The sequence below is a fragment of the Talpa occidentalis genome, unplaced genomic scaffold, assembly GCF_014898055.3.
Source record: "Talpa occidentalis isolate TD23 unplaced genomic scaffold, MPIMG_talOcc4v2.1 talOcc4.2, whole genome shotgun sequence".
NCBI lineage: Eukaryota > Metazoa > Chordata > Mammalia > Eulipotyphla > Talpidae > Talpa > Talpa occidentalis.
The window spans coordinates 41,796,686-41,823,989 of record NW_023602073.1 but is presented as its reverse complement, the minus strand read 5'-3'; the positions used below and the strand labels follow the sequence as shown (position 1 = coordinate 41,823,989).

Below are 27,304 nucleotides of genomic sequence, written 5' to 3'. Positions count from 1 at the left end.
AGACGCCCCGTTCTGGGAGCTTGCTGCTTGCAGCTGGGGGTGACTGGCTGCCGCGGTGATGGCGACCACAGTGATGAACCCGGGCCGTGAGAACCCTGGTCGTATGGTTTGCATCAAGAGCCACGTACGTCTCAGACATCAGCTGTTTAGATTTCGACAAGACTGAAATCAATCAAATTATAACTACCCCCACTTTACAGATGAGGAAAGTGCAGCACCGAGTGGTTCAGGGATTTGAGGGCTTCTCCGAGGTCCCGCCGCACTCCAGTCTGTCTCCCGGGACCGGCTGTCCACTGCCACCCACGACCCAGGGCTGGGGGTGCACGGGAACCGGTCGGGGGGCCTGGGTTTCATGAAAAGTGAGAGAGTGAGCAGGATCTTTCAGAGGAAAGGATTTGAGGGTTAGATAATAATTGAATCATTTCCCCGATCATCATCTTTTTTTTTTTTTTTTTAAAGATTTATTTATTTATTTATACAAGCACTGGGTACAGTCAGAGGCTCTGGAGGGTGAGAGAATTCACCAGAGCCAGAGCAGGTAGCAGAGCAGGCAGAAGGACCGAAGTACACTGCTGAGGGGAGCAGCGGGCGGCAGGAGAGGTCTGTGCGCCATGTGAGACCCTCGCCAGTGGCCGGGGATCAACCGGCGCTGCAGAGGCTGCAGGCAGCTTTGCAGCCCAGCGCTCAACCGCTGCGCCACCGGGGAGGCCCTGATCTTCATCTTCTTAAAGGAGATTTTTTTGGTCTTTGGGGAATCTGTTTCTCTGAAGGTGTGATTTAAAGTTCTGCTTTTTATATATCACCACACAGTGGATTCGCCGTGTGTATATGTGCTAAGAATATATGTTTGTATGATGGGTCTTAAACAGCTATTAGCCTTGAAACCACATCCTAATATTTGCAGAGGTTAGAGGCACCATCCGGCGCAGGACTCAGCACAGGGAAAGGCAGCATCAAAGGGAATTCCTGGTGGCCCTGAAGCCTCTTGTCTTTCCACCATTTTGTCACTATACCCACCAGCATCCTCTCCTTTCCGCTTGGCGCAAGGCTGGCCGTGGCTGGCGCGGATGGCTTGGCTTCAGGCTCACGCTGTGGAGCCATTGAAAAGCCCCCGTCCTGGTTGCACTGTCACGTCTTCCTCGCTGTTCAGCGGTGGATTATATTCAGGGGCTGCAGCACCTGCCTTGCCCTCGCTCCGACTTGACCTTAGATTTCAGACAAGCAGGGCTGCGCGGGCAAGGCGGGCAGCGGCGGTTTTCACTGGTGATCACCGGCTGCTGAGTTTTCTGCCTTGCTGTGGGTGGTGACGTGGAAAGGTCATGTCCGTCTGAGGACAAGACCCTGTGCTTCCTCCCAGCTTCCCTCAGGGCTCAGGCCAGACAGACACTGACCTGAAAAAATCCTAAATCCAAACAGCACTATTGCAAGCAGTGGCACATCATTGAATTTTAGACCGAGGCGCTGTGAGGATGTGAGGCAGAGTCTGAGTTACTCTGGCAGCCCCTGGAGCTCACAAGGCCCTGGGTGCCCTAAGGAGATGGCTGGCGGCCTCGGCGCTGCTGGCCCGGCAGGACTGCGCTGGTCAGGGGAGCAGGGCTGGGCGTGGGCCGTTGGCTCCCAGGGAGGACGGGCTGGGCCCGGGGCTGCTCCCCCCACTGTCCTGTGTGCTCAGTCCCAGCACCTGAACACTGTCCTGTGGACACCAACTTGGGTCCTCCAGGATCCTGCGATCTAGGAAACCTAATTCTCAAAAGTTCAGTCTTAGTGGGGCCTCCCCGGTGGCACAGCGGTTGAGCGCTGGGTTGCGAAGCTGTCCACAGTCTCTGCAGAGCTGGTTCAATCCCCGGCCACCGGGCAGGGGTCCCACATGGCGCAGACCTTTCCTGCCGCCTGCTACTCCCCTCAGCAGTGTGCTTCATCACTCTGCGTGTTCTGCTCTCCGCTCTGGCTCTGGTGAATTCTCTCACCCTCCCGCGTTTCTGGCTGTACCCAGTGCTTGTATAAATAAATCTTTAAAAAAAAAAAATGCAGTCTTGGTTCTGGGGAAGAAAAGTGCTAACACTCGTGAATGTTCTTTCCTTTTAGATCCACGGAGCTGGATTCTAACTGGTCTTGGTTTCAGCTGCGCTGCATGCAGGTCGGGGGAAACTCTAATGCTGTAAGTTCCCCTGGGACTGGCACCCGTTGTGTCATGCTCAGTGTTGCCTGCAGAGGCCGGGGGGGCTTCTCGGGCGACAGGGAGACCAGTGGGCTCCTGAGCTGGGCCACCCACTCTACTTGCTCACTCAAGACTCTGTCAGCCCCTGTAAGCAGGGAGCTTGGGCTCGTGCTGGGGTGTAGTGACATGAGGCAGACGATACCCCACTCTCCCAGGCAGAGGCCAGGAGCAGATAAAGAAGAGGCGCAGGTGCTGATAAGGGATTCAAAGGAAACTTCAATGGGGAGTGATGCTGTCGAGCAAAGGGAGGCTTCTTTATGACAGGATAGTTTTTAATATCTGAAGGCAACTTAGAATGTTTACAGCTGCTTATATCTGAACATTAATTTATTAAGTACAAATTAAAAACCTGTACTCCAAATCTTCAAATATTTATAGTATATAAATATAGATTAATCTGTCAAATTTATAATTTCTATGTAAAGCATTTTAATGGTTCAACTCATTTGTCAGTTTAGAAGAGCAGATTTCCTTAACCCCATTTGCAGACCTAACTAAGGATCCCCAGACTCTTTAAATGTCATTAACAAGTTCAGTGTATCTGATTTCTTAGAACACGAGATGAGCAGCCTTGCAGATCACCCCAAGCACATGCCCTCACGGCGAACCCCTCAGGCATGCCGTTGGACGTCACAGTAGAAGAAAATCAGATCTGTGCATCAGATAGAAATCATGCCCGGCATCAATTAAACCTTTATGATTCAAACAATAAGTCTAAAATAGTAGTTTTCAAAGTTCCAGATTCTCTTAAGTCAGTGTTTCTCAGCTCTTACCCATGATTGCACCCCAAGCAGAAAAAACAATCCCTTAATAATTAATTAAAAAATAAATTAGATTATTTTAAATTTAAATTGGGTTTAATTTTTCAAAGGTGAGAGAAATTGAACATGAAGGAATACACCTTTGTTAGGACTAAGCTTTGGGAGCCTCCAGCCATTGCAGTAACTGCGCTCTCCTGCCCTCCCCAGAGCGGTGCTCCCAGTGCTGGCCTCGGCTACCTCAGCTGCTTGTTAGAAATGAGCATGCAGCCTCCTGAGTCCACAGGCTGGTTCCTAGACTTACTGCTGTGGGTTTGATTTATCTGGCCTATTTCTAAGCCTTCCCAAGGTTGCAGAGTCTCAGAGGTTGGGGGCTAATGGGGGCGGGGTAAGGGGGAAGGTCCGGGGTCCTTCAGTACAAGCCGCGGAATAGGAGTTACTGGTCTGGAACCTCCAGCCTTGGTCCGAATGGCAACTGATGGTGCTGCAGGGAGGCCTTAGTTGGGGGAGCCCCACAAGCCTCAGGACAGGACCTAACGCCTCTGCATGCTCAACACTGTTGCTCAGAATTGTATGGATAAGAGCGTTGCTTCTTATGAGTTTAGAACACCTGCTATAATCCAGTTCTCAGTTCTGCCATTTGCATCTGTTCGTGGATTTCTGAGGTAGTTGAAAGCCATTTCCTCCGACTGTTTAAACATTGCCACTGCTGTGGTCTCTGAGGGAGGATTCAGTGGATTGAGGAGAAGGTCAGAGGAGCTCCTTGCTGTGTGTTGAAACCCGTTTAGTGGAATCCAATTTGACATGGATTTCTCATGAATATGAAGGTCATTCTGAGTGGAGAATGTCCTCAGGCAGCGCCAAGGCGATGGGATGGTTTGCTGAAGGGTCTGTGGCTTCCTCTTGTGAGCGGCTCCTGTGCCCAGCGTTCCTGGCCTGTGGCGTCACACTGTGAAAGGCGGTCCCTTTCCGGATTTGAGTTGCTTTGGTTTTCAGGAGGATTTAAAAGTCCTTTGTGACATGACGTTGCACTGTCACCGGTCCCGTGAGACAGAATGCAGAACCGAGGGCGCGCTGGCGCTAGCGCGGTGGCTGGTAACCCACGTCCTCCCCTGCAGGCCTCCTTCTTCCATCAACAGGGCTGTGCCACCAGCGACACGATCACCAAGTACAACAGCCGGGCTGCCCAGCTCTACAGGGAGAAGGTCAAGTCCCTCGCCTCCCATGCCACACGGAAGCATGGCACTGATGTAAGTTCCCTTCACATGGCGCATTTCAGTAGAAAAGGTACTTTTCATTCCAAACAGCAGAGCATCTAGCTGGGTCCTCTGAGGGAGACACGTCCAGGGGGTGCTCACTGGTCACAGGGATCACGTTTTGTGGTGCCGCCGTGAGCGCAGAGCTGGGAGTGGGGGGGTCAGTGGGTGCCGCAGCAGCGGGAGCCACACAGGGCCCCTCGGGAGCAGGGGATCACGTCACGCTTTAGTCAGCGGATGAATGCAAAACCCGTGTCACGCGTCTCTGTTTAAAGACACTTAGTATGCAGTGTTTACTCACCTGAGGCCAGCGCCAGTGCCGAACACACAGATGCAGTCTATCTGGCACTGTGATTCCCGGGAAGAGCGTGGCTCAGCCCTGTGCTCGGGCTGTGAACCCCGAAACCACCCACAGAAACATGAAAAATGTGGCAGGGAGAGGACATTTGTCATAGTACAAGCTGAAATGAGGACGCAGGCCGAGCCTGGTCAGCCTCCAGGGGCCCCGGGGATGGCAGTGCGTGGATTGCAGTGGGCAGGCGGATCCGCGCTCTGTAACCCCGGGCACCAACAGCAGCTGTGCTCTGAGCCTGCACGTAGATGTGAGGCCTGTGATGCCCCCTTTTGGGGACTGCTCTGGGGGGCTGGGTGTATGGGCTGCTTCCTTACTGAAGTGTGCTCAGCCCCGCGTCAGGCCGGCGTGTCCCCCGCCCATGGTGGTGGAAGGTGCCCGAAAGGGAGGAAAAAGGTGAATGGAGCCCCTCGCCCAGCTGGGGTGCTAAGCTTGCTTGTCTCCATTCCAGCTGTGGCTTGACAGCTGTGTGGTTCCGGCTTTGTCACCTGCACCCAAGGAAGAAGATTTCTTTGCATCTCATGCTTCTCTTGAGGTATGTCTTAGGCTGGATGTGATTTTGAGGTTTGGTCACTTAAGTAAGAAATTAGTTTCCCACCCGCAGTGGGTTTCTAAATGCTGTTTCCCAGGGTTTCCATGCTACGAAACCACGAAGATATAAGACCCTTGTCTTTAATAAGGGGAAAATGCATGAAGGAAGGTCTGAGATTGTCAGGAACCAGCCAGAAAGGGCTCTCAAAAGTCAAAGCTGGTTTGAACAACAAAACAAATAATGGCGGTATTGTCCTCCAAAGAATAAAATAAATATACTAAGTCCAACCTGCTGTGAGTAGACGGTTATGTCCATAAATCAGAGAAGGGGCAGGTCTTCCCTCTGGAGGAATCCCCCGGCCCGGCTGTAGACTCGCTTGCCCGCCGGAGCAGGCAGACCCTGTCCCGTCTCCCAGACTCCAGATTGGAAAGGGAGCAACAATAACTTCCCAGAGGAAGAGGCGGGAGGGCACCACCACCACCCAGCAGTTAAGGCTAGTGCCCTTGGCCTTCAGTCCCGCTGGCCACATGCACGGGAGGGCAGCTCCCCTCTGCGCTGCCCTCCCCACACCAAGTCTAGTCATGAGGAGTCAACGGACAAGCCCGCACTGAGGGGCAACTGGTCTGTGCCCTCCGCAGAGTCAGGAGCTGTCACAAGCCAGGGGTCAGGGAGCTGGGACAGTGCAGGGGGCCCTGGTGGGGTCCAGCACCAGAAAAGACACGGTGGTGGAACCAGGGAGGGAGATGCAGCTGAAGTCTGGACCTCAGCTCGTGGTATCGTACCAAGGACGATTCTCAGTTTTCAAAGAAGTTTCATGTCATGGGGACTTTAAGCTATCTTATTTTTAAGATTTATTTTATTTATTTATGCATGCAAGAGATGGGGTGTAGGCCAGAGGTACAGGTGTGAGAGGATTCCCCAGAGACAGAGTAGGGAACAGAACAGGCAGACTGACTGAAATACACTGCTGAGGGGAGCAGTGGGCAAGAAAGGAGAGGTCTGCTGCACCCTGTGGGTTGCTCCGCGGCCGGCAGGAGTCAAACTGGCACTGCAGAGCCTGAGGACAGCTTCACAGAGCTACACTCAACTGCTAGTGCCATCAAGGAGCCCTTTAAGCTATTTACAGGAAGCTGGGGAACATGTACATGGAAACCCTCTGGACTATCTTCGTAACTTTTGTGAAATTCTGAAGTTATTGTGAAAAGATCTTTTATAAAGGAGGAAAGACTAAGAAATCTGGGCATACAACGAAAGACTTAAGAATAGATGTGTTTTGGGCCTCCCTGGTGGCACAAAGGGTTAAGCACCGCACTATGAAGCACTCCACAGCCTCTGCAGCATGAGTTTGATCCCCGGCTGACTGGGGAGAAACCCACCTGGCGAGGCAGACCTCTCCTGTCTCCCCGCTGCTCCCCTCAGCGGTATATTTCAGTCAGTCTGCCTGTTCTGTTCCCCACTCTGTCTCTGGTGGATCCTCTTATCCCCCGCACTTCTGGCCTGTACCCTGCCTCTTGTATGCATAAAAAAATAAATCTTTAAAAAAAAAAAAAGGAATAGAGGTGTTTGCACATTATCCTCCTTCCCACTAATCCAGGTACACTGAAGGTGACTAATAAGTTTTTCCCTGCTTTGTTTTGTTTCTTAAGACTTTTCTGCCATTGCTTCAGGGGAGCGGTGCAGGCTGGGACGTGGCACAAGCAGAGATGCCATCTCTTATGCCAAAGGCCATGGAGGCTGCCCCAGCCCACAGAGAAGGTAGGAGAGCTGTCTTGCGCCTGCCGTGCCGCAGCCCCGGGACGAGTGTGCTTCGCGGGAAGGCGCCATGAGGGGTGTAGAGTGGGGGTTACTGGACGTGGACTGGACTGTAATCGCCTTTGGTAAAGAGCAGAACCAAACATGTAGACACAGATAGCCTTCCAAACGGGGCGCGCTGGTTGTTACCTGGAGAATGAAATCACCAGATGAGTGTGTGTTACTTTCATAATCAGAAAGCAAGATTTCAATTTTTAAAAACGATTCTGTAAATAACTGATACCTAACGGTTCACCATTGGTGACGGTACTGCTGGATTACACTTCCTTAGGAACACCCTTCCGTCCTCTGCTTACATTTCAGACATCACTTCTGAGATCTGAGTGACGTGCATGAGCACACCAACTCTTTCTGTCTTAAAATGGGGCACTTTTTGTAGCCAGAGTGTTGTTAGCAACAAAAAAAGTAATGTTTGATAACTGAGAATGAGCTTCGTGGGTCAGATTCCTTAAGAAATGCCTGCTTTGGGGTCCTCCTGGTGGCACAGACGGTTGAGCGCTGCTCTGTGAAGCTGTCCGCAGCCTCTGCAGTGCGGGTTCTATTCCCGGCCAGCCAGGGAGAAACCCACATGGCGAGCAGACCTCTCCTGTCTCGCCCGCTGCTCCCCTCAGCAGTATATTTCAGTCCGTCTGCCTGTTCTGTTCCCTGCTCTGCCTCTGGTGAATCCTCTCACCCGCCCCCTCCACACCTCTGGCCTGTACCCCAGATCTTGTATGCATAAATAAATAAATCTAAAAAAAAGAGAAATAAAGGAAAGAATCCTGGAAGTGACAGGCAGCAGTGGGGCCAGGGTGTGTGGTAAGGAAAAGAAGGCACTGGTGTGCCCTGGGCGACAGGTACGGGGGTGGGAGTGTCTGAGGGCCCATCTCACAATGGGGTTCTGGTGCCTGTCCCTGGTTTTTCTGTTCCAGGAGGAGGGAGTGGACATGTCAGGACAGGAACATTTGCATCTGGGAGAACAATGAGTGGAGTTAGGAGAAGTGTCTGATGTTTTGGACAAAACAATAAAACTGAGCAGAATCAGAAATTTAAGTATTATACACGGAAATGTAAGCCTCCTGCCTTGCCTATTTAAATGTTTTCACTGGAGTTTACCTTCTAAAGGCTGACAGAAGTAAAACAGTCGAGTTACCTCTAAATCACTGTGGGGATGGCACTTTTTGATAACATCTTCATGGGTTTATCATTTTATCTTCATGTTATCATGTTATCTTCATGGATGTTATCACACACCAAGGAATTCACGCTTTCCGAGTACCCCACACCTGCCCCGGCCTGCTCGTTAGCAGTCACTAGCCGCCCCCCACCCCCGTTCCCAGCTCCCAGCAACCACTAGTCTGCTTTCTTCCTCCAAGATTTGCCTCTGTGGCCATTGGGTATGAAGTCATGTCACATGTGGTCTTTCTGGCCAGCTTTTTGCGATGAGCACAATCTTTGAAGGTCCATCCACGTTGCACTGGTCAGTGCTTCCCACCTCGGTGGCCCAGGGACAGTACAGTGCACGCATGGGCTGTGTTTTGTTTTTCCGTTTTAAATAATACATAAAACAAACACTGCAGAATAACTAGGATCATTTTTTTTCCCTAAAGATTTATGTATGCATACAAGAGCTGGGGTGCAGGCCAGAAATGCGGGGGGTGAGAGGTTTCAGCAGAGACAGAGTGGGGAGCAGAACAGGCAGACGGACTGAAATACACTGCTGAGGGGAGCAGTGGGCGTGACAGGAGAGGTCTGCTGTGCCATGTGTGTTGCTGCCTGGCCGGCTGGGGATAAAACTTGTGCTGCAGAGGCTGCAGATTGCTTCATAGTGCGTACTTAACCTCTGGTGCCACCAGGGAGGCCCCTAACCGGGATCATTTTAAAAGTCAACTAGAAAACAGGGAAGATTTCCTGGCAACTGAAACGTTAGAATTCTGGCACTGGTAGAGTCGTGTCAGAATTTCCAAATGTTAATACATGTGGGTGGTCACTCACACGCTCTCCAGGTACCTCAGACCAGCTCCCTGTAAAAGTCCAGGTCATATGGTAGAATTCCAAGTGATTTTTATTGGGAGACAACTAACACTTTCATGCTATAAAGCAACTAAATAGAAAATACGCTGTTTTAATGGACTGTTAAGTAAGAAACGCTGAGAGGGATGAAGTGGCACATGAAGCTGAAAAGAAAGACAGACCAGGGGGCACGGGTAAGGTGTGTGCTGAGAAGCCTAAGGTGTTGCATGTTCAGAAGCATACCTGGGCAGTACTTTTCCTCATTAACGTCATTATTTTTAACTCGCAGATGCACCGGAACAAGGACCAAGCGTGGAAGGTCTTAACATGCCCACGAAGGCTCCATTAAGTAAAACTTTAAAGCCACGTTCTGATTTAGAAGGGGTGATGTATTGGGCAAAAGTGAGCCCTGTGCCTGCATCTGGCTAAGCTTGACATGGCAGTGGTGTGTTGTCACGACTACTCCTCTCCCATCGTGGGATGTGGCTAACCACGGACAGGCTTCTGTTTAGCCGACCTGATGACCGAGAGGCTCGGCACCCGTGTGCAGGCCGCGGTGGCTGCGCTGATGCCAGCTGATGTCGGGCCACTTTGTCTCCATAGAGGCAGAGGGGCCGGACATCCACCCCACCCCCGATGACTCGAGGGCTCTAAGCATTGTCTCCCCTGTGGTTTCATGCCCAGCAAACTGCACCTTTAAGGTCTCACTGTCAGGGAAGTCGAGTCTGAAGTCCGTGCGTTACACTGCCCCAAACAGAGCCTCTGGAAGGCCCTGGCTCTGGTCATCATGGCCCCCAGGCCAGACGAGGTGGGAGCAGGCCCTGGGATGCCCCCGCTCACATCCAGGAAAGTGGTGGGAAGAACAACGTCCTTGGCCCGTTTCCAGCCCGGAGGGGTCAAAGCTGAGGACATTCTTCCTTGGCTGTTTGTGCTTCTAGTACATTCTCACCCTTGAAGAGAAATCATTTGTTCTTGCTGGGTCTCTTACACACAATTCTAAAAGCAGCCTAGATAGTCCACGAGGGACCCTCACCCAGGAGGAATGAGCTTCTACTTCTCTAAACGCATCTGCATTGAACAAGTCCTGCTGCTGGGGCGGCGGGAACTTTCCTCTCGCGCAGGCTAGTGGGGTGACGCCTGGCGTGTGTCGGGAAGAGCACGTCGATGGCTGCTTGGTTGTGTGCGCAAAGCTGGACAAATTCACACTTTCAAGTAATTTTGAAAGCGTGCAACGTTGAGGCTAACAGGAAGGCTGTCCTGACGCCACACGGGCGGGTCCCGAAGAAGCAGTGGTGGCTCGCTTGGGCGCGTCGTTTCTTTCCCGTGCGGTGTCCAAAAACAGTTTTCTCTGGGTTCGGACACTATGTGGGAATGCCCGGCCCCATTTTGCTGACCTAACACACCCCGTGCCGTCTTCTGGATGGCAAACAGAGTAGAAAATGCTGTAACCTCCCCACGAACGACGTGTACTCTCTCAGGAAAAGACACGCTAAGATAGAAAAATGATGTAGGATTTCTGTTGGTCTGACTGTCTGATTTTTTTAAATAGAGGTCTCCTCTATCATAAAAAAGAAACCAAATCAAGTCAAAAAAGGAGTATTCTGCGTCAGTTACTGGACAGTTTGCCTCCACAGCAGCATAGACGCCGAAAAGGCCATGTCTGTCATTTTAGCTATATTTTGAGTCAGATTGTGACAAACACAACCTTGACAAGGCCCGTGTAATGCTCAGTGAGGTGAATGTTCCACTGAGGGACAGTTTTCTAGAATGAGTGTTTAACATTTCTTCCATCAATGACAAAATTCTGAAAAATCAGCCCAGGCTCCCCAGAGTTTGCACCTGTGGGTCGCACTTTGTGGTGAGGCCTGCGGGGCGCTCAGACTCCATGGCGCCTTCCTAGGCCTGGGGCTGGCACTGGGGGCTGGTCCTGGCTGTGTCTGTGGCTGGCAATGACCTCCCGGCCGAGTTGCTGGTCTTCCGGGAGCCTCGGACCCTCGTCCGTGAGCTGGGATTGCAGTAATGCCTGGTCGCAGGCGGGAGAGTGTGTCAGCTGTCATGCAAGAGGTTTCAAGAAGTGTGGGTAAAATATAGTCTTCTATTTCTTCCAGCTTGGGGCCAAGGAAGGAAGTTTGGGAACCTAGAAACTGGAGAATATGAGTTTTAGTGAGATCGAAAAACAAGCCCAAGCTGTGGATAAAATGAAGGAACAGGAAGACCTGGCCAGGGCGGCTCCTAAGGAAGAATCAATGTAAGTTGGTTTTGGTTACAGTAGTATATTTTGTGAATAAAGTTATTAATTAAATAACTCTAAAATTTACTTTCCAAACACCATTTATTTTTGCATATTTGTGCAAGGAGTTTCAAGAACACTAGCCTCGCGTTGAAATGCAGGTTGGAAGGGGGAGACGGAGGCAGGCGAACAGGGCAGCTCCCAGGGGAGGCTGTGAGGGCAGGGTTGGGATGGCGTCACCAGGGAGAGCAATCGCCAAGCAGGCTATGTGCACATGCGCATGTGCGTGTGCATGTGAGTGTGTGTGAGTGTGCAGGGGAGATGCTCAGCACCGCTAGGGAAACGCAAATCAGCACCACACTGAGGCCCTCCTCGCTCACTGCGGTGGCTGTGCTCAGAGGACAGTGGCTGGTGCCGGCGGGAGCCCAGAGGCGCGGAGCCCTACGACAACAGTGGGAAACAGTCGGCAGTTTCTTAGAAAGTCCACCATAAAGTTGCCACATGGCCCAGCAGTTCTACTGCTCAGTATATCCTCAGAGAAGCTAAAGTGCACCCCACTCCGCCTCAGTGCCACACTCATGTGTGCAGGATGCCCCCAGCAGCATCCCCTCTGCAAGAGGCAGAAGCAGCCCAGAACCCCGTCAGCTGGCGAGCAGCTCACGAGCATGGCCTCTCCATGCGCAGTCACTCAGCTTTGCAGGCCCGGTCATGGCGGCCTCGTGTTGTGTGGTCCCACACAGGAAATGTCCAGACTAATCCTGCAGACGGAACACAGGCCGCTGGTGGCAGGGCCAGGGCAGAGAAGGGTGGAGAGCCACTGTTGGTGGGGCTTGGTGATGGCGCTTCTTTGGGGCCACTGGAAGTTTCTGGAACAAGATGGCAGTGATGATCGTGTAATCTGGGACTACGAAAATCCTGGTGTGTGAATTATAGCTCCACATTGTGAATTATAGCTCCCCATTGAAAAGTGCACTCCAGTGTGGAAGCTGCTGGCCTGGGGCTGAGTTCCGAGGTGTGGTGGGAGGGTTAGAGGCGGTGGCATCTCCAGAGAGCATGAGCCTGATTTGTGAAGGGGTCTCAGAGTCACGCTGGGCGCAAAGGAGGCGCCAGGAGCGTCTGAGAGAACGACTCAGGGCACCAGGACCTCAGACAGGGGGACCCGCCTGAGGGGAGAGGTGGGGATGACGGTTTGGACCTTAGTCAGGCCGGGAGTTACTGTGTCATCTGAGGGGGGCCAGGCAGAAGGGGGTGTCCACACAGAAAAATGGGGGGAGAAACTGGAAGGCAGGGGCCAGTCAGGAGACAGTGTGAAGCAGATGCCTGAGGCTCTCGAGAGTTTTCCTCTGTGCTGAGAGCAGAGGAGAACTGAGGCCCCCTGGAGGTGCGAGGGCTGCCGGGAAGTGGTGGGAGCACGAGCAGGGCATGCACCGGGGAGGGGAGGCAGCGTGAGGGCTCTTCCATGCAGTGTCTTCTTGCTCGTGGGGACCTCGTCCGCTCCAGCAGCGCACGGGGAAGATACTCCTCACGCCTGGGCCTGTTCTGAGACAGCTTAGTGTGTGCTCACTGGGTGATGGTGCCAGGCCTGGAGCTGGCCTGGGTCACGTCCACTCCTTGCTGTCCTTGCTTTGTGGCCCTCCTCGAGGGTCCAGCTGCTGCTCCTTGTCATCCAACTCGCAGCACACAGGGGCAGCACTCCCTGCAGTTGGCTCCATGGGGGAGGTGGGGGCGGGGGTGAGAGGATTCACCAGAGACAGAGTGGGGAGCAGAACAGGTGGATCCACTGAAATACACTGCTGAGGGGAGCAGCAGGGAGACAGGAGAGGTCTGCTGTGCCATGTGGGTAGCTCCGTAGCCAGGGAGCAAACTCATGCTGCAGTGGCAGCTAATAGCTTCACAGTGCTGAGATTTAACCCCTGCACTACCAGGGAGGCCCAAGCAGAGCTCACTTTGAGTTGCCTCAGTCTTGGCTTTGTTTTCCCTTAGTGCAGGGCATCTGGCCGGGCCGGAGGTGGGGTGAGAGTGCAGCGGCGTCTGTGGGGAGTAGGCTCTGTCGCGTGCTTGGGCCTGTCCTCTTCCCAGGCCTGGTCAGAAGGGAGCCAGGAGTGCAAAAGGCCCCGTGCCCTCCCTGACGGTCAGGGGCCCCCAACCCCCGTCCTGCAGCCCTCACCAGCCTGCCTTGGGCCATTTCGTGAAGCACGAGCAGGCAGGACCGTGGATTTTGGTTGGAAAGGAGAGGAAAGGAGACAAGGGGTTGTTTTTGCCTAGTGAGGAATTCTGCTCTCGTTCCCTGTTACTACACAAAATTGCGTTTATGGAGCACCTTTCTTAGAACATTCCCCGCAGTTCCATAAAGCAGACGATAGCTTAGGAGTCCTTCACTTTTCAGGATTCTGAAATCTGGTTATTAATATGATACAGTTTGTTATTGCTAACAGGTGCTTCTTGATGGGAAATTAAGTGTTGACAGCACTTTTAGAAATCTGAGGGCAAGGAACACTGTTTTGTGCGTCTCCTGGCGCCTCTGGTGCGTTGTTCGCGACAAGTTTTTGACTGGCCGAGAACCAGTGTCTGACTGTGGTGTCAAAGAAACTCTTGGCTGAGGAACCCAGCTCTGTGTTAAATGCTCACAGAACCTGAATCTATGAGGACACCCAAGGGACAGCTTGGAAACTGAAGAGTGCTTTTGTGCTGAAATAATCCCACCTTAATTTATCCATATGTAAAGTCAAATGTATATGTGTGTGACTTTATCTTAAACCAAAACAAATCAATGACAGGAAAACCCAGTATTTTTGACATGTAGTGTGGAAGGGTAATGAAATGCTAGCCCATGTCAGAAGTCCTGCCTCTTCCTATCCTATGTGGAAATGCTGGATTTGATGTAAGTCAGCTTAGCGCACGGTCATGGAGCAGAACAGGTGCATACACTGGGGCAGGTGCAGGCTCTGCTCACCCCAAAGTGGCTGTAAATTCATTCACATTTTCTTGCACATCTCCTCAAAAAAATACCTTTAGAGGGAAAAAAGACCATCTTGCCTTCATCGTTGTTAATTATGGACAGAGGCACAAAGTTAGAGTCTAAGTGTTTGACCTTGCTTAGTTTGATGTTTAATTTTGCTTAGTATTTCAAGTGAGAAGCTAAATTGAGGAGCACTTGCTTTCCCTGGCAGAGTCTCATCATTGCGATTACTTTATAAAGATCTTGAAATCTAAATAAAGAAAGATGAAAAGATGACCCTGAGTGGCAAAAATAAGATCGAGTTGGAGAGACTTGGCATGGGGTTTGGAAACTGCAGAAGGTATGTGTGACTCACTCTCTTGGGTTCCAGAATTTATTTATTGATTTATTTTTGCATAGAAGAACTGGGGTACAGGCCAGAGGTGTGGGGGTGAGAGGATTCGCCAGAGACAGAGTGGGGAGAAGAACACGCGCATCTACTGAAATCCACTGCTAAGGGGAGCAGCGGGTGCTGCTGCGCCGTGTGGGTAGCTCCTTGGCTAGGGATTGGGGATGGAACTCAGGCCCTAGCAGTGACAGCCTGAGGCTCAACCCCGAGGCCACCGGGAGGCCTGGATTCCAGAATTTAAACCAGCTTGCTAACCATAGACAGCCTTTCCTTATCAATGTCAGCTTTAGAGGCGCTGCTTCATTGTTCTTCTCTTCTTCAGTTGTGTTTGCTTTACTATTCAGTATAGCACGAAAAATTCCAAACCTGTGGTTCTTAGAAAGAGGGAAACGGGGGGGGGGGGGGCGCCCACTGAGCGGCACCCACGGGCGCAGGAGACCGTCAGCCTTGGCTGCAGTCCTCCCAGAGCCTGGTATTTCCCAGTGCTTAACCCCCCAACACACTGCCTTATCGCTCGTGTTTTTAACCCCGCCATGGAGCTCACGGGCCGAGAGACTCTAGTCCTCCTTCAGTGAAGTGTCTTCGGGAACTCACATGGCGTCCCCCGCCCCTCGTTTTCCCCAGTGGCGTCTCACACTCGGTGGCCTCAGACCTGCAGACCATTGAGCAGGTCTGTGACCCCAGTCACAGCCACGCCCAGGAGGAAGTACAGCAGCGACAGTGAGGACCTCTACTTCACCTCCAGCTCCAGGTGACGGTCCTCGAGGGCCGGCGGGCTGGGGAGGGCAGGGGCCGGCTCACCGGGGTCTGCAGTGGCAGCAAGTACAGGCTCTTTCTGGCTGGAGCCGAGGTGTCCTTTGGAGTAAAAGCCGGGAGCCCTTCCTAAGTTGGCCATGTTGGCTAATACTCCAATATGGATCATAAGGTCGGCGCTAAGGGCTGGCATCGGGGTTGGGAGGTTGTGTTTCCCTGAAAAGGGGCGCTGGAGAGGGGGCGTGGCCCGAAGGATGGGTCAGTTGTTTCATCTTGTTCCTGCGCTGAGCCTTCCCCGCCTGGCCTTCATGCTCAGGGACTACAGGTGGCAGGACACAGTATTAGATACGTTTGCGGGTGGCCTGCACTCTCGGGGTGCCCAGGATTCGTGGGCGCTGGCTATCCATTAGGACCATCGCCCCTTCTGTGTGAAGCTGACCGCAGAGAGGGCCTGGGGTGTGGGCGCAGGGAAAAGGAGTTTAAACTTGACCCTCTCTGTAAGGTTCCTCTGGGACCTATGTAGCCTGGCCCAAGAGGCGCCAGGCAGCCCGGGGTGTGGCTGGAGCAGGCAGGGTATGAAGGAAGGCCCAGGGCCGGATGCTGGGGCTGCGCCACTTAGGGACCATGGCCGGGACAGGGCCTCTCAGTGCCCGGCGTCCGCATCTGTACCTTAGGGATCCCCAGCTGAGTCTACGTCCCAGAGTGGTGTGAGCATGAGATGCGTTAAGACAGCCAGAACAGTCCTCGTAGCTGCTGTTGTATGGAGACAGAGCGCCAGAGACGTGTGACTCAGTCTGAACATGTAATCACTGTTGTTAGATACTTAGCCACGCTGACGGCCACCTGCAGGTTTGGCGTTCATGCTTCTCATACATGTGTGGTGCCCACAAGGAGGCGCTCATGCCTGGAAGAGTCCCCTGGAGGTTGTCCAGGTGCCAGGCATCCTCGTGTTCAGAACAGACTGCTCATGGCTATAGCAGACAGGGTTATGACAACGTGTGAAATCTAATTGTGAGGCTATATAGTCTCCTACCAAAATTCGTACATAAGGAGTGGTACCAGAGCAGATCCTTAAGAAGTCTCTTAGCATAGCTTCAAATTAGCTGAAGCCCGGATATTTTTCCAAAAGAAGTCAGCAGTTTAGTGGTGCTCCTGGTCAACTTTCAGAGCCAGGCGTAGGTTTCCACTTCCGTGTGAGTGGCCTGCATCACACTGCAGGCTTCAGTCTACTTAGGGGTAACATCCAAATCGTGTCTTTTTGTAAATACATGTAAATACATTTTGTGCAGAATACAATTACATTTTTAACTGGATTTGAAAGCTGTGTCAGGTCAGATCATTTGAGGCATGTGCACTGACTGAGGGAGGGGTCTGGTGGGAAGACCCGCTCAGCCTCACGGGGTCCAGAGCACCCATGCGGCACGTCCCCTCCCACCCACTACACTGCTCATGAGCAGCCCCCGCAGATGCGGCCTCGGGGAGTTAGGACAGTGAGTCTCACGTTAAGTCGAAACTGCAGCTTGGGAGCCGAGGGGAAAGGAGAAGCAACTCCAGAGAGCCCCTGCCCCAGCACCCGGCAGGTGCCTCTGGGTTCCACCTGCCTGCAGGAGCTTCAGGAACCCCCAGGCGTCCCCTGTGCGAAACTTGGTCAAGAGAGTCAGCCCTAAAGGCCTTTGTTGCTATGAAACAATTATGTGTGGTTTGCAACCCGGGAGCAAATGGTGTTTTGCTGGAGACCACACTCTCTAGGCAGCCCCAGAGCTTGGTGCGTGTCTCCAGTCACCTGCAGGTCCTCTGACAGGACCAGAAGCACCTTTGCTGGTCCCCCCGTCGGTGGCCATTGTCAGTAGGACAAGGGTCCCGTCAGTACTTTGGCCACGGAGGTCAAAAAAACATGGACGCTGTGAAGGCCAGCATTTCAGTCCCAAATTATCCATTAGCCCATTAGCTCTTGGAGCCTATGAATTATGAAAGAGTGCTGTTTCTCTGAAAAATAGGGTCAGCCATATCTTTGGTTCCTGTTTTTATTGAATTCCATTATTTCCAGCATGAAAATGGTGAGCCTGGAACAACGGCTCAGCCTCACGAGTCAGTGTGGTTCCAGGACCGACGCCTGCCTGGGGCTGGTCCTCAGGGAGGATGTGGCTTTAGGGTGCGCTCGTCAAGGACTGTTCTGGGGCTGGAGGAGGCTGGGACGGGAGGGCGGAAGTGAACGTGGAAAGTACCGAGAACTGGGATCCAGAAATCTGAACAGGAGGACGTGGATCCAGACGCGGAGGTGGGGCCCGCCGCTCTTTCTCAGGAGAGGGGCGCTGCCCGCCGGGAGCAGGTCCGTCCCTGTGCTCCCAGCGGCAGCCAGAGGCCCGGCCGGCGTCTGTCCCCAGCGAGTTGCTGAGCCTCCCAGGCCAACACGTGTCTTTGGAACCTCACTCTCATGTGACCCCAGGCTCTCCCTGTCCTGGTCTCTCCGCTGAACAAGGATGGCCATCTGTTCTTCCGAGCAGAGCCGGCCCCGGGCTCCTCCGCTGGCTGCCTCCTGCCACGGGGACAGCCTGCTCATTTTCCAGCTGACATCCACACATACCTGACCCTGCATGCTTTCCTTCTCGGAGAGAGAAGTCGAGTGTAATGAGATTTGTCCTTAATGGCCTCTTGCCAGAGCTGCAGAAGCCACGTCCGGAGACCTTGCCTTCCCCCCGTGGCCCCGGAGTCGCCTCCCGTGACGCCAGCTGGCCCCTGTGCTTCTGCTCTGACTCTGCAGAAAGCCTGGTGACATGCAGAGGCCTCTGCTCCGTTCTCTGCCCTTGCTGAGACCTGAGCCTTGGAATTTGCCCCCACCTCTTGACCTCTGTGAACCCCACCTCATTATGAGCATGCACCTGATGGCTGTTATCCCCCTGAGCTGCGGTGAACCCCGAGGTGGCGTCTTCACGTCTCATGACCACCCCTGCCTCAGCCCCTCTCCTCCTGCAACGCTCTGCTCTCGGTCAATTTCTCCCACTGTACAGGACCGGACGCTGCTGTCAGATGCTGGCCAATGAAGGTGTGAACTGGCCCTGAGGGCCAGCCTCTGCCTGAGATGCACACCGGCCACTCCTCACACTCGGGACTGAGAAGCCCCGGAGCTGGCGGCAGCCATGTGGCTCTAGCTCTGGCTCCGGGAGCCAGCCAGTTAGCACTGTCTACACTGCGTGGTCATCATTGTTAGGCTCGGTGCCCTGTGCAACTGTCCCTGCGGGGGTGCCAGGGAGGAACTCCATGATGGGGTCAGTCGTGCTGGCCCAGCTGTGCGATTGCAGCCACCTGCCTGGGCAAGACCAGGCTGCCAGGAAGTGACGTTCTCCACTGCGGAGCAGATGTGATGCCGACACGTGCTGTGCAGACAGACACCCGGCTCTCCAGTCTCCACACCACGACGGGTTTTTTTTTCGTTTTTTTTTTTTTTAAAGATTTATTTATTTATTTATACAAGCACTGGATACAGTCAGAAGCGCGGGAGGGGGAGAGAATTCACCAGAGCCAGAGCGGGGAACAGAATAGGCAGACTGACGAAACACACTGCTGAGGGGAGCAGCGGGCGGCAGGAGAGGTCTGCGCGCCATGTGGAACCCTGCCAGGGGCTGGGGATTGAACCGGTGCTGCAGAGGCTTCGCAACCCAGCTCTCAACTGCTGTGCCACCGGGGAGGCCGGCGACGGGCTTTCTTGTTGCTAGAAAGTCTCTTTGCATAGCATAGAGTCAGCTGAGAGGCAAGTGACTGTCCAGATGGCCTGTCCTCCGGTGGCAACGACATTGTCCAGGTGGATGGAGATTGTCCCTGCCTGCAGCAAGGGACGCGCGGCCTGGGTGTGTGGCATGGCAGTGCCGAGGCCTCCTGTCTGCTCCTGCGTGGGGGCCACGTGATGCCCCCCAACTTCGAGGGGCTGGGACACACCGTCCCCACGTACCTGTGGGGCAGACGTCAGTAAGGCCTCCAAAGTCACCTTCCTACTCTGTCCTGCAGGTACTTTGAGGAGCCAATGGAGTTCAGGACCAGTTCTTTTTCCAGCTGGGATGACAGTTCAGACTCCTATTGGAAAAAGGAGACCATCAAAGACAGGGACCTGGTTCTGAAGACCCTGGGCCACCCAGACAGGTGGGTTCAGCACATTGCGGGCCCCCGACACACCCAAACCCCAGCTGCTGCGTCTCCAGCTCCTCCCAGCCCCTAAGCCACACAGATCCCCTCAATATTCTTGATGGACAGGGCGGGTATCCCCTGCCCTGGGGAAACCAAGCCCCCACTTCTCACCCTCCCCCGTGGGAGAAGTTTCAGGCCAAGAGACTTTCGTGGTGCTGAGCTGCCCCACCTGTGGGGCGAGTGACACGGGCACATGGCACGTCCCCCTCACCTTCAGTGAACCCAACCTCGGATGGAGGGATGGAGGGATTGGTGGGTAGGTGGGTGGGTGGCACCTCCTTGTGGGCCCCTGGACTCCCACAGAGGCAGCCTCATCTGTGGGTGATTTCTGTTGGGGGTTGAAAGCTCCAGCTCAGCATCTTGTTGACGCTCTCCCTCTGGGCCGGTTCTGCTCTCAGGCCTGCTGCTCGCCACAAGCCAGACTACGAGCCCGCTGTGAGCACTGATGAGGCCCAGAAGAAGCTTGGCAATGTCAAAGCCATTTCATCAGACATATACTTTGGGAGACAAGCCCAAGCTGACGTAAGTGTCCGGAGAGCGTCTCTGGGCCCCACAGCAGCCAACAGGTGGCGTGAGCAGTGTGGGCAGGGGCGAGGGGCACCCACTGGCGGGACTGCCAGGCCTCTGGGCCAGTGCTGAGCCAAGCTTCACACCCGGGTGCTTGGCTCACCAGACCCTCGGCCCAGGGAGTGTCGGGGCGTGAGGCGGGGCGCCCCTGCTCCTCTCACTCCTTTCCCAGCACTTTGAATAGTCTTCCCTTTGCCCTTTGGGATGCATTTCAGGGAGCCTTTGTTTTCTGCTGTGTTGTGTTTTACATGATGTTTAAGAGTTGACGTGTGTCTGCAAGTTTTGGGGGCGGACACCTGCATTTTCAGGTTGTCGCTTCTTGTCTCAGAAACGGTGATGAGTCCATCTCAGTGGGGCTTGCTGAGCAGAAGACTCCAGGGCACGTGTCTCGGCCCCTCCTAACCCCAGGCCCTGGGTCCCCAGAGACACTCGCGGTTGGCAGTTGCTGGGCCCCTCGTGGGGCTCCGAGCCCAGGGGAGTCTGTGGTTCGTGGCAGAGAACTGTCCCTTGGTTCTGAGGGTGCCGGCCTCCCCGGTGGCACAGCAGTTGAGAGCTGGGTTGCGAAGCCTCTGCAGCGCTGGTTCAACCCCCGGCCCCCAGCGAGGGTTCCACATGGCGCGCAGACCTCTCCTGCCTTGCCTGCTGCTCCCCTCAGCAGTGTGTTTCGTCAGTCTGCCTGTTCTGTTCCCCGCTTTGGCTGCCCCCAAGTCGGCCTCATGTGGAGCCAAGTTTGGCCGCCCCGTGTGAGGCCTGGGGGGACTGGCCGCCGTCCCAGCTGGGTGTGTGCAGCTGCACAGCCACCTCACTCTCTGGCCCTCTGGTGTCCCCTCCACGGCTGTTGCTGGCCGCTGGCCGGGGGTGCATGGCAGCTGTGAGCTGCAGGACGCCAGGCCTGGCTGTGGGGGCCACAGGGAGCCAGGATACATGCAGATGGTGGCCCCTCCATGGTCCTGTGCATGACGGGAGCTGATGTCTCCTTGTCCTTGTCTTCTCTAGTACGAGACCAGGGCCCGGCTGGAGAGGCTTTCGGGGAGCTCCTCCATCAGTTCCGCAGACCTGTTCGAGGAACAGAGGAAGCAAGCAGAAGGTAACGGGCCGCGGGTCAATGGGCCTCTCCAGGTGTGTGCTGCACAGAATCTTCCATGCCCCTAGGCAGCCACACCTGACTCTCCCCACCCTCCTGGTCCAGAGCAGGCTTTCCAGCCGAGGGGTCAGGCCTGAGGCTTCGGCCTGTCCCCCAGTTCCCAGAGCCTCTCCCATCCCCAGAGCCTCTCCCGTCTGGGTGTGGGTGGAGTCTGCTGCAGGTGGGAGCTGGGTGGCCTGGGCTCCGGTGTGACGCCCCCATCCTCAGCCATGACGCCTTGGCGGCCCCTCGTGGTGTGTAGCCCCGACCGCCTCTTCTGGGAAGGCTGCCCTTCAGTGGCCGTCCTGGGCTAAGTAAGGTCCTGCTTGCACAGTGCCAGCTGGGTGTCTCCACCCCAGCAGGCAGCTAGACTGTCTCTCCCGCGGGGAGCTGCCCCAGGGAGTGGGCCTCGGCTGTCACCACCCCGAGGGGCAGTGTCCCTGAGGTCATGGCAGGAACCTGCTCCAAGTAGGAGACTCCGGGGAGGTGGATCTCCAGCATCCAGTGGCCGCCGCTCCTCGTTTCCAAGCCTGGAGGAGCTGGGCATGGGGTGGGGGCACCAACACCAGCAGCTACTGGGCCCACCAGACATAAGGCTCTAGAACAGACCAGAGAGCCTGGGGGTGGTCACCAGGGTGCAGTGGCCCTGCGGCTGCTGTCAGTGCCGGGTCACGGGCAGGAGCCCTGGCCCAACAGACAGTGCAGCCCAGAGAACCTGAGGTGTTGAAAATCTCTCTGGCTGTGTGTGTCTTTATAATTCAAGTTGCTGGAAGTGTTCGTTAAAACAGGGCGCTTGGAGATCACATGAGAGCCGCTTCTGTCTGCTGGAGGGAAGCTGTGCGGCTCATGTTCACCTCCCGCCCCCTTTCAGAGAACAAAGTCCATTAGTTGTTGGAGTCTGTGGGTCCCAGACACACTAGGCCCTGGGAACTTGCAGCCACGGTGAAGTACACCTGGGGTGCCAGGCCCCCCAAGGCCCTCCTCCCACAGACAGCACCCCGGCCCTCCCAGCCAGATGTTCGGACAGTGGTCATCCTCCCTCTGCATCTTCCAGCAAGCTCGTCGTAAACACTGCCGTAATAACCGCCCTAACTGTAAGCGCATTGAACAGCTTTTATTAAATATTTGCTTTTTGATTAGAGTACACATCAGCGAGGAACAAAGGTTGGTTTTAGAAGACCATTCTGTGTTCCTTATCTTGGCATTTCCCCACCTGTGAAAGGTCGGAGTCTCTGGTAGATCCTCTTACCTCAACTGTGGTTTCACTGGGTGGGGGAAGGGCAGCTCCACATGTGAGCCCCTCCAGGTAAGGGAGATGTGCTCCCTGGGGCGGCCTTCTCCTGGCTGTACCTGTGCCTGCACGGGGGACCCCAGGAGTGAGCCAGCACCCCAGGAATGAGCTGAGCCCTGCTCAGGCCCACAGTCAGCCCGGCACAGCACTGTGGTCACTCTCAGCGCAGGGTTACGGCAGCATTGCACAGGAGCCATGCAGGGCACTGGCTGCACCCACCCCAGCTCCTCCTGATGATGTGGGTCTTGTCACCGGACAAGGGAGCGGATCCAGGTTCCTTCAGCCCGACCTTATCCTCATGCATCACAGGTGCATAAGCTGGGAGCAAGACAGCTGCCGTCTGCTGCTCTGCCCGTGGGGATCAGAGGGAAGGGTCGTGCCCGCTCCTGAACACGGGAAAGGGCTCTTGAGACCCACTGGTCAAGATTGAAAGAGAACCCATGAACTGAGGGGGCAGGCAAGGAGTGGGGGTCACTGCTCAGCAAAAGGCCGGGGGATGCGCTCCCAGGAGACCTGTCTGGGCACAAGAGATCCTCTGTGGTGCTATAGGAAGGCGTCTGCATGGGTCGTTTTTTTTTTTTTTAAGATTTTTTAATTTATTTTTATGTAGAGGAACTGGGGTGCAGGCAGAAGTGTGGAGGGTGAGAGGATTCCCCAGAGACAGAGTCGGGGAGCAGAACAGGCAGATCTACTGAAATCCACTGCTGAGGGGAGCAGAAGGCGAGACAGGAGAGGTCTGCTGCGCCGTGTGGGTAGCTCCCTGGCCGGGGATTGAACTCGTGCTGCAGAGGCTGTGGCTAGCTTGAGAGCGCTGAGACTTAACCTCTGTGCCCTGCATGGGTTTTAGGGCTGGGGTGGCTCAAGTGCCCTCGTCCATCTGAGTGTGTCCACTCTCAGTGCTGGCTGTGAGCACCAGTCCCGTGGCGTAAGCGTGTCGGGCGTGTGAGGTCTGAAGAGTTAACCCGGCGTGGAGGCCCCAGGGTCTGTAACTCCTTTGATCCGTAACAGCCACTTGATAAGTGGTAACGGCGCGGGAGCGCGGCCTCAGTGATGGAAACCGCGGTCTGAGGTTCTGGTGGCAGCTGTGCCAGGCCCCTTGGTCGAGTCCCACGGGCCCCTTGCTGTTCCATCTGAGCCTGCCCACCCAGAGTGAGGTGCCGCGGCCGCCCCTTCAGCCCCATGTGCCCACCCGAGCCCCAAGTGCCTTCTGTGGCTTCTTGTTCGTTTGTGTCGCTGGACCTCGGGCTCCCGAGACCTTGGCCAGTCTCTTCTTTCCTCCTTGCTCTGACCCAGAGTCCAGCAGTGGGCCTTTGGGGCCCACGAGCCTCAGAAGCTCTGACTTCGGCCTGGCCAGGAGCTACTGGTGATGCGGGTGTGTCTGTCCCACACCGAGTCTATGGGGCGCTGTGGCCCAGACTCCATGCCACCAACCGGGTCCCTCTGTAGCCCTCAGTGTCCGCTGGGCCGGCCTTGCTTCCGCATCTGGCTCATCGGCCCTGCCCTCTCAGTTCATTTTCTCTTGACTTGTTTTCATTTCAGGGAGATTAGTACACGATGTTCTACTGAAATTTCGTTGTTTGGATGAAGTGCCGGGAGCCGTACTAGGCACCTTCAGTGTGCGGCCCGCGGTCCAGCCCAGGCCGGCCTCCCTGTGCCCCTGGCCGCAGCCACAGCCCTGCCTGGGCCTCCCCTCCTGCCTCTGGGCATCCTCCCACATCCTTCCAGAGGCCAGTCTAGTCATCCTTTGTTTCAAATCCCGCCCTAGCTTCTGGCATGGCCCCGCCACCAGGTCATCTACTACCCTCAGGGCTGTGGCTCCTGTCCCTTTACCACTGGCCTGGCTACCCCTGGCCCCCAGGGCCTCTCTCCTCCCACCCGCCACCCCTGGTGTCCACAGGCCTGGCAAGGGAGCCCTCACTCGGTGAACGAATGGACAGTAACGCGGGAGCTGTGCAGCTGGGGGCCCCACAGCTAGTCCTCGTCCTTCTGCCCACAGTGGCATGGCCTGGCGTGACAGGCACACAGCCTGATGTGTCCCCTCCAGCTCCACGAGCCAGGGAGAGCCCCCACTTAGCTGGCTGCTCTAGCTGGAAACCTGGGAGACCCCTAGTTCATGTCCCTTCTAGTCCCCATGGCCAGCGGGTCAGTGGCCTCCTCAGGACACAGCTCCATATTCCCAGGGTCCCACCGTCCAGCCTAGGCTGCCCACAGGTCCCTTGGCGGACCCCACGTACCTTCTGCCCTCACTGCGCATTGTCCGTGGGGGAGCAGGGCTGGGCCCAGCCGGCCCGTGGCAGGTGTCAGGGACTGAGAGCAGGGAGCGGGGCCGGACGAGTCCGCGGGCCCAGGATCCCCTCCTGAGGAAGCACCTGCACTGCTGTTTCCTGAGCCCATTGTGCAACCAAGACAGCATTGGTGACCGGTGGTGGCCAGCCCAGCCTGCCACCCTGGGGGCCCTCAGAGTCGCATTGAGTCCAGAGGAGGCTTTGGGGCACTTGGCTCTGCCGTCAGGCTCCACCGCATCTGCCGATGCCATGGGGTGGCCCTCTGCTCAGACAGGGGAAGGCCTCCAAGGCTTTGAAGTCAGCGGGGCTGAGGAGCGGAGGACCCTGCCTGGCGTTCGGGGTTGGGGCCGGAGTGCACCAGCCCAGTTCATTCTGGGAGAGGGGCCTGGTGCTTGTGCTTCCGGGCACAGCGGTGTCCGGGTGTGTGTGGGCCTGCGGGGCAGCTACGCTTGGCTCCCCAAAGGGCTGCTTGGCTCACTCGCATCCCCCCACAAGCATCTTATTACAGCTACAAGACCTATTACAAAAGTTAACCTCAAGCCCTGCCTGGCAGCTCTGGGGCCCGTGAGGTGTGGCCACGCTGCCGGCTTCCCCGGGCTGGGATAAGTGTGTTGATGTTTGCATCGGGGCGGCCAAGACGTGAGCGATGGGGCTGCGGTCACTGGCTCAGCGGGAAAGGGCGGATGGGCTCTGGCCATGGGGGCCAGCCATGAGCTGGGCTGCAGGTCAGGCAGAAAGGGGTGCTGGGCAGGCTTACCCACGCGGCCCCTCTGGGCTACTGGGCTGTGTGTGGACGGGTGTGTAACGGAACCAGGGCCTGGTAGTGTCGTTTCTGGGATTTCATCCCCCTCGACATCCCACGGAAATGCAGCTGGGGGAGACAGTGTCGCCTCAGGGCCCAATGTGCTGGGGCCGCTCCCCCAGGAGCAAGCGGGAGGGCGGCCGTGCCTTACCCCGGTCACCCCACAGCCAGCACCGCTCCTCTCTGAGGCCGAGGACCCAGAAAGGCTCTCATCGGCCAGGCCTGGTCCCGGCATCCAGAGAAGGGCCAGGGCCTCTGCAGAAGGGAACATGGGCAGCTGCGCTCAAGGCCGCGCCTCTCTGGTCTGGGGTCACCCCCTGGAGGGAACAGCCCAGAGACTGAGGTGGAGGCGCTCAGGCTGCTGGCCTGAAGCCCCAGGGCCTGGGTGGGTCTTGCAGCTGGTTCAGGGAGACAGCGCCCAGCCCCGCCACCTCCCCCTAAACCTGTGAGATCCCGGAGGGAGGGGTCCCAGCAGCTCATGGTCCCCAGCCCTGGGTGCCTGGGCCGTCTGCCAAAGCCTCGTGACCAGCATCTGCTCTGAGCAGGAAACTACACCCTGAAGAGCATGCTGCCCACCACGCCAGACATGGCCCAGCTGAAGCAGGGCGTGTGCACCGTGGCCGGGAAGCTCTCCGTCTTTGCCAACGGGGTCATGACTTCCATCCAGGTCAGTGGGGCCGGGCAGAGCGCGGCCGGGGTCAGGTCTCCAAAGTCAGGTCTGCACCAGGCTTCAGTGGCCGGAAAATTAGATTTCCTGTCACTGATTTCTGTGTTCCCTGCAGCGTGGCCTGCGGCATTCTGGAAAGCGCGGGCCTTCCCTCTGGCTGGTTTTCAGATTCTTGGCTCAAGGGGAAAGGGCACAGGAAGTGCCGGGGATGCCCCCCACTTTCTCCTGCTCTGAACAGGGAAATTAAGAAGGAACTTGAAGTGACCCGAAGCCCCACGGGGCCCTGCGCTTAGCCTCTTCAGGGCTGGGTTTTGGGCTGGGTTTCTGGGCGTCATTTTCTGAGCACATCTTTTTGAAGTGAGAAGGGACTGTTGTGTGGCCGGCTTTGTCCCGTTTTTCTCCACCACGTTTTGTTGCGAGCATTTCCATGTAATTAAAATTCCTTCAGAAGCCACTCTGTGGAGTGAACATAATGCCATTTGTTCAGCTGGCCTGTTGCTGGCGACCCTAGCCCAGCGAGGGGGTGCAAATGCCTGTGGGGGGTGGGGGGTGCTGGTCGGCTGTGCCGCAGGCTTGTTTCCTGTTGCTCTTCGGGCTGTTTGCGAGGGAGTTAGAGGATGTACGGCCTGATGGAGGGGGGCCCTGGTACCTCCAAGGGGATCCCCAGGATAGGAAGGTGGGATACCCTTCGGGTGGAGGGGCCTTGGGCCCTGCGCATTTTGCTGTCCCTCTGGCCAGCTGTACTCACATCATTCCTCCCCCCGGGGATACCCCTGTTTGACAGATGGTCACCCCCATTTCATAGGTAGAGACACAGGCACAGAGAGGTTAAGTCACTTCTGCGGGACCCCTCCTCTGGCCAGAATTTCAGGGTTCCGACTCCCAGCATACGCCCTGCTACCTGGAGGTGCCTGCCTGCCCCCACCCCCTGCCCAGGGCTCAGCATTCCTGGCCTCACTGCCCCTCCCCCCTGCCCCCAGCTCATGGGCCCACCAGAGTCCTTGTCAACCTCCATGAGAGGTGCAAATGCCTGTGCTCTCCCTCCAGGACCGCTATGGCTCCTGGACCGACCGAGCCCCTTGCAGCAGCTTCCTTCCTCGGGCCAGGGCTGGCCAGGCCTCCACAGAAGGAGCCACTTAG

The 27,304-nt window shown here is 55.8% G+C and overlaps 1 pseudogene; it reads left to right on the top strand.

The window, feature by feature from the left end:
- The first annotated feature begins 58 nt into the window (after positions 1–58).
- LOC119251253 (ADP-ribosylation factor GTPase-activating protein 3-like) lies at positions 59–27,304 on the top strand (annotated as a pseudogene).